The following is a 10,311-nucleotide window of genomic DNA, read 5'->3' as shown; positions in this document are numbered from 1 at the left end:
GAAGTACATGATGTAGATCAGATACTCTGATGAAGGAGAAATACTTCCCTAGCCATAGCAATTCTTGGAGTGGATGTCTCTCAGGACCTTCTTCCCAGGGAGAGGGTCATTCCAGGAACATAGGTAGGGTTGATCTGTAGCAAGGAATGTACTTATCACATCAGGTTCAGATGTGAGAAAGGGGTAGTACAGCTCAAGACATCCCAAAAGATGAGGAGGGTCCTGAAAACAGGGTCTCCTGGGCCATAATCCATATCTTTTCCCCATTGGAATTTGTCTTCAGTCTCTTAATTCTTAATTGTGGTACTACAAGCTATTATTCTGTTCTTAGAAGAAGCCAGGTGCTTTATCAGGGACAATTCTAGGAAAGGGGTAGAAGGAAAGCTTCTAACTCCTCAAAATATGCTTTGGAATTCAGTTTTTCTTTTCCTTTCAGGTTTACAAAAACAAATAAACAAACAAACAAACCCTACTCTAATGACATAACCAAAAGCGCTTGCAAATTCATATATATTATCTTGTTTGCCATCAGAAATATTTCTGCAATGCTGATGGGGGATACAGAGAAAAGGAAAGCAGATAGCTTTGATTGGATTTTAAGCTTTTTACTTTATTACAAAAGTTAAATGACATATCCCCAGAGCCATGATTTTTGTGATCACAGACTTCACCCAAGTCCACAAAGGCAAAAAGCAATGATTATTGGAAGATTCTGGTTCTGATGATTTTGGGAGGGGCTTATATTTTTCAAATCATGCACATTTCCTCATCTTGACTTATGATATAAAAGAAAGTCTTATTATTAGCATCAACTCCGTGCAGTTTTACCTTTCAATATCATTGGGTGCATATGTGCAAATGTGCTGGCCACTCTGAATGAAAGAAGCCACACCTCCTCCTGAAGAAAGGGAAAAGAAATTAGCTCTGTCAAATGATGCAACATCAAAAACTGATAAGATTTTTCAGAGGAAATGGCATTAAAGAAGAAGCATTACCATCTACTTTGTTGCTGTACCTCAAAGTCCATTGGAACTTTACATCTGACTTGCATCTTAAACCTTCCATTTGTGTTGTCAATCCCCATTAGAATGTGAGGTCCTTGAGAGCAGAGCTGTCTTATGTTTCTATTTGTACCCCCAGAGTTTGGCACAGTGAGTGGTTATCATATAACTTGTTTTTTTGATTCTGCCTACTTTTTGATCTGCATCAGTTCATGTAAGTCTTACCAATGTTCTCTGAACTGTTATATTCATTTTTGAGTATACATTCACATATACTAATAGTTCCTTCAAACATTCCCTAATTGGTGGGCACCATTTTGCCTTTCTAGCTCTTTACTATTAGAGGAAAATGCTGCAATAAGCATTATTTTACCTGTAAAATCTTTTCATCTGTTTTTGACCTTAATATCTATATCTAGTATTAATATCATTGTTTCAAAGGATTTGTATAATTTGGCGATTTTTAAAATTTGTCAACAGTTGCCCTGCTTGGATTTGACTTCACCATCATCATTATACTGCTATCTGCTACCCCTTGCCCCTGCCTGCTGCTGTGCCCTCTACTTCCATCTCTATCTTAAGGAAAAGTTCATTGTCAGGAAATTCTTCATCACAGAGATTGGATTGGAAGTTGGAAAAAATTCTTCCGAAAGCTTTCATTTAAAGGACCAGAAGCCTAACCAAGTCTTCATTCCCCACTGCTTGGATTCAACTCTGCTGACTTCGTGTCTCCTAGCCATTGTTCTTGTTGAGTTGTATGCACTTCTTCATGACCTTACATGGAATTTTTGGCAAAGATATTGGAGTGGTTTACCCTTTTCTTTTCCAGTGGATTAAGCAAACAGAGGTTAAGTAATTTGCCCAAGGTCCCACAGCTAGTGTTTGTCTAAAATCAGATTTGAACTCAGGTTTTCCATGATTCTAGGCCCAGGGCTCTATCCACTAATCCATCTAGCCTAAGCTAAGTTTCCTTTTTTCCATACTTTCAGCTTTCTTTTATGTGTTGTCTTCCACTAAATTGTAAGCTCCTTGAGGGCAAGGATCTTTCTTTTTCTTATTTATTTCTCCAGTATTTAGCCCAGTACCTGGCACATAATAGGTGCTTTAAAATGTTTATTCTATTGCATTGTATTATTGAATAGTTCTAAATTATTGCCCAGAATGATTAGACCAATCCATGGTCCTGACAAGAATATAACAGAGTGTTTGCCTTTCTATAGTCCCACTACCATTTCCTATGTTTGGTTTTTCTCATCACTACCAAACTGGGTATGAGATGAAACATCAGAGTCATTTCAGTTTGGATTTTTCTTTTTGTGTTTTGGAGTATTCTTTCACATGATTTTTGATAACTTTTGAAAACTTCCTGTTTCTGTTCTTTTACCACTCATCTTCTCGAATGACTTGTCTTTTTAGATTTGTGTCAATTTCCTATCTATCTTAAATATCAAACTTTTTACAGAAACATTTGCTATGAAGATTGCTCTTCCCCTGGTTCACCAGTTCTTATCTAATTCTAACCACATTGCTGTCATTCCTACAAAAGCTTTTCAATTTTATATAAAGTAGGGTTGGGGGTCTTTTATTTTTTACCTTTTAAGAAATTCTCTGTTATCCTTTGGTTATGATTTCTCCTTTTTTTAGTTCTTCTCTAATTTTTTAAAAATTCTGTGACTTTTTAATATTAAGGTTATTTACTCAATTAGAGCTTATTGTGATATATGGTATAAGATCCTGGTACAAACCAAATTTCTGCCAAAATGCTATCCAGTTAACAGCTGTTGTCAAATAGATAGTCTTTACTCCAAATAATCAACAATTTGACAACCACTTAAAAAGCAGTGGCTGTGGATAAAGTACTTTGGTTGACATTAGGGAAAGAAAGATTCAAACAAAAAGACCCCTCTTTCAAGAAGCTTAATTTGAGTTAGGGGACAATGCAAATAGATAAATACAAGATAATGTGGAGAGAGGAGTCACTAATAACTAGGAGAACCAGGAAATATTTCTCTAATAATAATAGATATTTACATAGCACCTTGAGATTTGCAAAATTCTAGACTTAAATTATATAATTTGATATTCACAATAGCCTCGAGAATTAGATGTTACAGATAGTATTCCCATTTTACAGATGAAGAAAACTGAAGCTCAAAAAGTTTAAATGGTTTGACCAATATCATGTAGTAATATAACATTTCCCAGAAATTAATAGTAATTCTGGCTCAACCACTTGTTATCTGTGGGCAATAACTTTTCTGTCTTGATTTCCTGATTTTACAGATGGAGGAGCCTAGACTAGATGATCTCCAGATCCAAGAACACAAGATAATAGTGTTTCCTTTTTATTTTGGAATAGAATTGTTGGGGAGGAGGCATAGGGAGAAGGAAGTGACCATGTAAATATCCAAAAGGAAGAATACAGCATGTACTGTAAATATGGTCTTGTTTGGATATTATAGTGTTCTTTTCTATTATATTATCACCTAAGAGAAATTACCAAAGAAATGCCTTTGAAATTTAATAAAATCTCTATTACACAGCCAAAGGCTATCTGCCCAAATGAACATATCACCAAATTAGAAAAAAAAATAGTTAAGAAAACCAATAGACATAATGACCTCATTTGATGATCAATGTTTGTACCCATAGTCTCCTACGTCTACTCAGAGGGGAGAGGTGCTTCCCCATCTTTTCCTGGGAACCAAGACTGGTCATCAAAATCATATAGCATATAGAATCAGGAAGATATAAAATTCAAATTTTGCCTCAGACACTCACTGGTGGGTGAACTAGGGCAAACCATTTAACCTCTCTGCCTCAGTTTCCTCAGCTATAAAATGAGGATAATAATAGCACCTACCTCCCAGGATTGTGAAGATCAAATGAGATAATACTTGTAAAGTGTGAAGCACAGGGGTCTAGCATATAGGAGTTGTTTAGTAAATAGTTGCTTCCTTTTCTTCCTTCCTTGCCTCCCTATGAGGTAGCTGAAGCCCGGTGAAGTGACTTGCCCAGGATCACACAATTGGTAAGTTCCTGAAGTGTATTTGATTCCTGACTCCAAATCCAGTGCCCTCTCCACAGTGTATGTTGCTTCTTGAGATATGACTATGATATAAAAGCAAACCAAATAAAACTTGTTTCTAAAAAATAATCAATAGAAAGCTTGCAGAATCCTACACTAGAGAATAATTCTTGGGAGTGTTCTTTCTAAAGCAGTGTTGGGAGAAAATAAGGTTTGAAAAGAAGTCACATTATACATTCTAACTCTTGCCTACCCTGTTTTTACTGCCTGGGTGCTCCAGGATTTTCCCTCATTGTCCCTTCAGCTTCCTTCAAGGCTTAGTTTGTGTGCCTCCTGCTCTGGGATGCCCTCTCAAGCCTCCCTGTATTCATTTGCTTGTTGTATCACTCAGAAGGGTGTGAGCTCCTTGAGAGCAGGCTGGGAGGGCAAGAAGTGTTTGGAGGAAGGGACTTGTCTTCATATCTCAATACTGAACCCTTTGTTTTATCCACAGTGGGTCCTGCTTAAAAGAATGCTCACAGAAATTGATCAAATTCCTATTTCCATTGGAGATTTCAGTTAGGGGCCAGCACTGTGCTGCTGCTAGAGATTGCATCAGTTCCCCCTCTTTCTAAAACTCCAAATAGAAGTTCTTTGTCTTGTGGCTTCTGAATGAAAATTTCCACTTTCCTTCCTTCACTCATCAAGCCTTGAGATTTATATCACATTGCTCTAATCTCTTTATTGACCAAGAGATCAATCCTGTCCTATAGGAGTCCTTTTGTTTGTACAAGAAGGGTAGAGTGGGCTGCCAGTACTCTACAATTTCTGGTAGAAATGAAGAATATTGAGGTTCCTTTTTATGAAGCCATATTTCATTTATTTTTTATTTTAGATTACACATTTTTGAAAATATTAACTTTTCATCTGAATTACAACTAACATCTTATGGTTCCATTAAGCAATTTTGTCATGAAATTATCTTGTTAGCAATCAAAGAAATTAAGTGATATTGTCACTTGATGGCCATTTTGTTGGCAGCTCTTACCACTCTACCTTGTCTACAAGACAAAGTTAAGGGCATCAGATCCAAATGTTTTGATTTAGCATCTATCCACATGCTTACAGGGATTATTTCTTTTATTGGTTTTTGTGTAAATGAATGAAGTGTTGTAGTTATTAAGTAGTTACTATGTACAAAGTTCTGTGTTAAACTCTAGAGATACAAACAAAAAAGACAGTGCCTACTCTCAAAGAGTTCCCATTCTAATGGGGGAAAAACTTAACACATATGGAAGGTTTCAGTGGCAAGTCAGATTTAAAGGGCCCGTGGTCTTTAATGTACAACAACTAAACAGATGGTAATCTCTTTTTTTAAATATCATTTTCCCTAATAAATATATCCGTTTCTGATATGGAACTAGTTAACAATACCAAGGACTCTGGAGACAAGGACTTTCTGTTCTCAGTCTTCAATAGAAGTGGCTATCAGACCTGTAGGAGCAGTTTCTAGGCTACATCACAGGACAATGTTTCAGGTTCTTGGGAAGTGTTTATCAGGATCTAAATGGAGCTGATAGTTACGGTGGTGGTGGAGGTGGTAGTGTTTGACTTATCAACACTTGTTGGTTTGTCTCTTTCCCTAGGCACCCTGTTGCCTTACAAAGGCTGGTTGCCTGCCATGTAAATGGTAGTTGGTGGGAATGGCTGGTCCCCTCTACACAGTGGTTTTACCTGGATGATGGCAGTAAGGGAAGAGCTGGAATTCTAGAAGTAGTGTTATTGTAAAGGGGTTTGGCAACTCTCAGGGCTTCTGTGCCTATCCACAGGATATTAGGAGCAGCTAGTAAGCTGTTGGTAGCAGCAAAGGAAAATGAGCCCTTCTCCACAATGAGTTCTCCCCTCAAAAATTCTCAGTGCCTAGCATAGTGCCAAGCATAAAGTATGTGTGTCTTGATCAGCACTTGCAAATGCCCAATGCTACATCTTGTACATAAGCACTAAATAAATAGCTATACAGTCTTATCCTAGGTATTATTCACATGAATTACAGAAACGTGGTTTTGTCCCATTGTAGTTAAGCTAAGATGGACAATATTTTTACTGTCTCTTATTCCTGAGTCATATTTCTATAGGAGGTTATAACTACAAATTTTTAGAGAAGTCTGAGAAGTCAAAACTACTTTTTTTGGTTCCAAGTAGGAGATGAATGGTCTGTTGGAGATGTTGTAAATGTCCAGGTTAGGCTAGAAAAATACTGAGATTTCCAATTCTGAAAAGTCACTGATTCTATTACTCTAAGGCATATTTCAATTGGATATTTAGAATATATTTTCTTTGTCAAATTTCCACAGGATTAAAATGCTCCAGTGACCAGAAGATTAAAAATGACAATTCAGTATATGAAATATTGCCCCAAATACCATTCAGAAAGATCCCATTCATTAAATTTACAAAAAATAAGTTTATATGGTTTCTTGAAAAAAATCAATTACTTCAAAATAGAGATTTTCCTACTATAAATGACAGAATGGCTAGCTATATATACACACACATTTATATAACCAACATTATAGAAAAATCACACCTCCAAGATAATATACTTCCCCACCCAATAAATTACAAACCACATTATAGAAAAAGTTCCAAACTTTATCCCTCCAAACTAGCTGCTTCCAAGTTTGACTTAATGTTGCATATGTTTTCTTTCTATCATTTGGTTATTTCCTCTCTTCTGTAATCATTGTCTATCTATAGCTTTTTATTGGTTGGTCAATTGATGTTTCCCCTTTGGTTTCACCAGTTCTGGAGGCATTGGGGTACAGCTTACAATACTGCTTATGGAAGTAACATTCTTAGTTCTTATTCTGTGTTGATTAATTTGTTCCAAGTTTTCATCCCTGAAAGTTCTGAGTTCTTTGCTTAATGTTGACAAGTTAACCAGATCAGGGTATTCATCTTCATATTCCTGAAAATCAGCAGGAATTCCTCCTTGATGCATTTGATCTTCTCCCTTGGTGATATGTTCAGTGCTGTTTTCCTCTTCATGAAAATCAGTGGAGAATACCTCATGCAATTTCTCTAGCTTTCTTTAACAATCTCTCCCTGAATTTTTCCTAACAAATGATTGAATTCAGTCATTTCAAAATTCTGTGCACTAGCCTTATTCTCAGACAGCACATCTGTATTTCTTCAGAAGAGTTCATTTTAGAATTGTCATCTGATTTATCTACAAAGTTTCTTCCATCTTCCCACTTAGAAGTCTTCACTTTCTGTCAGTTCTTCAAGTGAAGGACATTCATAACCTTCACCTGTTCCAAGACTCTCACCATCAGGACCGAGCAGCTAAAGAAGTTCACCATCTTCCTGCATTTCTTTTGTATATCCACTGGCAGAAATTTCTACAACAGGAGAGTCCCTTCTGATTTCTCTAAAAGTTGGCAAAAGTCCACTTTCATAATTGAAATGTCTTATGAAAAAAATCTTTTATGCATTTAACATCTCTGTCAAAGCACTGTTTGTCATTTGAATGAGATGTTGAGATCACTTGTGGGAAGTCCGTTATGGTTATGTGGTCATCTTTATCCAAAATTAGATTGAATTCATTGAAATCACCGTGAATTAATGTATGATTGGCAAATTTAATCATTCATTTTATGCTGTGGCACAATCTTCAATGAGATGTATCTGGCACAAAGGGTAACCATCTATGAGCTCCATGACTACCGCATGTTGATTATAATCTATTAGTTTTGGAATTGGAACTTTCCTCTCATGGAGCGCCATCATATAGGCAAATTTCTTCATGGCAGATAAATGGGATAAATAAAGCCAAATTATGGAATGAAGTCCTTCCCAGTCTGTGAAGTTTTAGTGCAAACTGTTTCTCCTCTTCATTTGCAACAATGTAAATACCCAATTCTTTGCCATTACCCATCTGATTTCTTTTTTTAGCTTAAAATAAAAAGAGAAATTTATTAATTTGGAAGGTAATATTGAGTCTGACCAAGAGGGCAGGATAGGTGGAAGCCTGCCTCCTGGGTGGAACAGCATGGGTGGAAAACTGCTCCTTGGGAGGACAGCATGGATGGAAAAGCTGTCCTGCTTTTCCAGAGGACATGAATTCTATACCCATCTGATTTTTAATGGAGACAACCACCCGTCATAAGCTAAAACGAATATTTTGCCAGTTCTTTCAAAATCTTATTTCAATCATCATGTTTAAGACTGACATTAAAGGCAATCCAACTACAAGGTCTGAAGATTCTTCCTACCCATTTCAATTTCAGTTGGAACCCTAAAGATCCCACAATAGCTTGGCCATGTTCACTTTCCCCATGACTGCTCCAAGAGACAACCAGCTCTGACAATTCTGTTTTTTAAGCAAGGATATTGTGTCAAAGGGGATTTCCTGTATAATTGTGGAGCCAAATCACCCTGGGATGGTAGGATTACAGATTCTAGTCATAGAATAAAGAGATAATATTCTAGTCAATAAAATTAAGTTGGACTCATTGACCCCCTTACGCACTTTCTCCTTTGAGATTCTGATAGACAAAAAAATATCCCTAGAAGAAAAAAGAGTGAATTCCATTGAGTACTGAGGAAGGGAAAGGGGAATAGAAAATAAGCAATGACTCTGTGAGTAAATAAAAGGATAAATTTCAAATATAACCATTTTGGTGGGTTTTTTGTATAGTCTTCTGCATAAAGTCAACAGTGATATTTTGGGGTCAAATTTAAATATTTGTAGATCACTTTACAGGATAATGTTTGTAAGACACTATACAGGATAGAGCACTGAGCCAGGAGTCAGAAACCTGAATTCAACTCCAACCTCAGATACATTCCAGATATCTGACCCTGTCTTCACTTTCTGCCTTAATTTCCTCAACTATAAATGCAACATATCTCAAAGGGTTGTTATGAGGTTCAAATGAGATAATATTTGTAAAGTACACATAATGGAATACACATAAATGTACACATAAATGCTTGTGTTAGGAGATCAGGGAAACAAGGGAAAGAAACTATATGTTCCAAGATATTTATAGCAGTTCTTTTTGTAATGGTAAAGAACTGGAACTTGAGAGGATGTCCATCAATTGGGAGATGGCTAGACAATTTGAATTATATTATTTTGATGGAATACTACTGCACCATAAGCAACAATGAGCAAGTTAATTTTTTTATTTGGAAAGACTTACATAAAGTAATGAAGAGTAAAATGAGTTGAACTTAAAGAATGTTATATACAGCTATAGAATTAATATTTGAAGAGCAACTTGTGAGAATGTCCAGAGAACAAACTAAAAAAAGAGGAACACAAAAGACTTTATATATATATATATATATATATATATATATACACATATATTTTTGTCAGGTGATGCCTTTTATGGTGTAGGGAAGAGAAGGGGAAAGGCTAATGTACATTAGAATAAATTATGCTAGATAAATTATTAGAAGAAAAAAGAAAAGAAAAGACTTAAGGCAGTTTTAAGCTTTTATACTCTAAAATTGCCCTATGATTTTTGGGATACCCAATATAATAAATGTGAAACACTATAATTATTTTCACAAGTATCTCCTTCCTATATTTTTTATGGTTTTCAGAGGGAAATGACCTGAGGATAGGTCACTATCCCATAGTTATTCTCTTCTAGTTAATGTTCTGCCAACTATTGCTGAGCTAGATGAAATAAACTGCCTTTTTTTAATGTGGCGTGAGATCCTCTTCTGAAGACATATTAAAAAGGATTTTTAGGACAATTAGTAGTGGACAGGATAACATGTAATAGTCTATTTGTTAACACACGGTTTTAATCTCTATCTCTACGTCTCTATATTTTGGAAGTTTTTCATTCCAGGTAGTTTGTAATGAAACAATACTATATATGTACCAACATTTATTTTTAAATGTTATTCTTATACTTTTATGGATCAATGTAATATCTGGATGATTTTCTTCCTTCTCTGGCTGTACTTCTGATTTTCTCCAGACCTTGCCTACCATGACGCGACTGTCTTTCCATCCTAGAATGTCATTGTAGGGAACACCTTCTAAAAGGTGAGTCATACTTCATCCCACACCATCCCCCCCTCCCAAGTCATGCTTTTGACTTTCCAGACTTCTTAATGATGCTTTGGCATGGGTCCTTCTCCCTACTTCTTCTCACTTTTTAGGCCCCCTTTATTTGTTGTCTTACCCATGAGAATGCAAACTCCTTGAATGCAAGGACTATTTTTTTGCTCATGTATATAACCAGAGCCCAGAACAATTCCTGGCACATAGTAGACACA

The 10,311-nt window shown here is 36.1% G+C and overlaps 1 pseudogene; it reads right to left on the bottom strand.

Annotated features, from left to right (window-relative positions):
• Positions 1–6,694: 6,694 nt before the first annotated feature.
• Positions 6,695–10,087, bottom strand: LOC100026275 (serine/threonine-protein kinase RIO2-like; annotated as a pseudogene).
• Positions 10,088–10,311: the final 224 nt, after the last annotated feature.

Source organism: Monodelphis domestica, chromosome 6, assembly GCF_027887165.1.
Source record: "Monodelphis domestica isolate mMonDom1 chromosome 6, mMonDom1.pri, whole genome shotgun sequence".
NCBI classification, from domain to species: Eukaryota; Metazoa; Chordata; class Mammalia; order Didelphimorphia; family Didelphidae; genus Monodelphis; species Monodelphis domestica.
The sequence above is the reverse complement of the archived record's forward strand: the minus strand, read 5'-3'. Positions and strand labels throughout refer to the sequence as shown.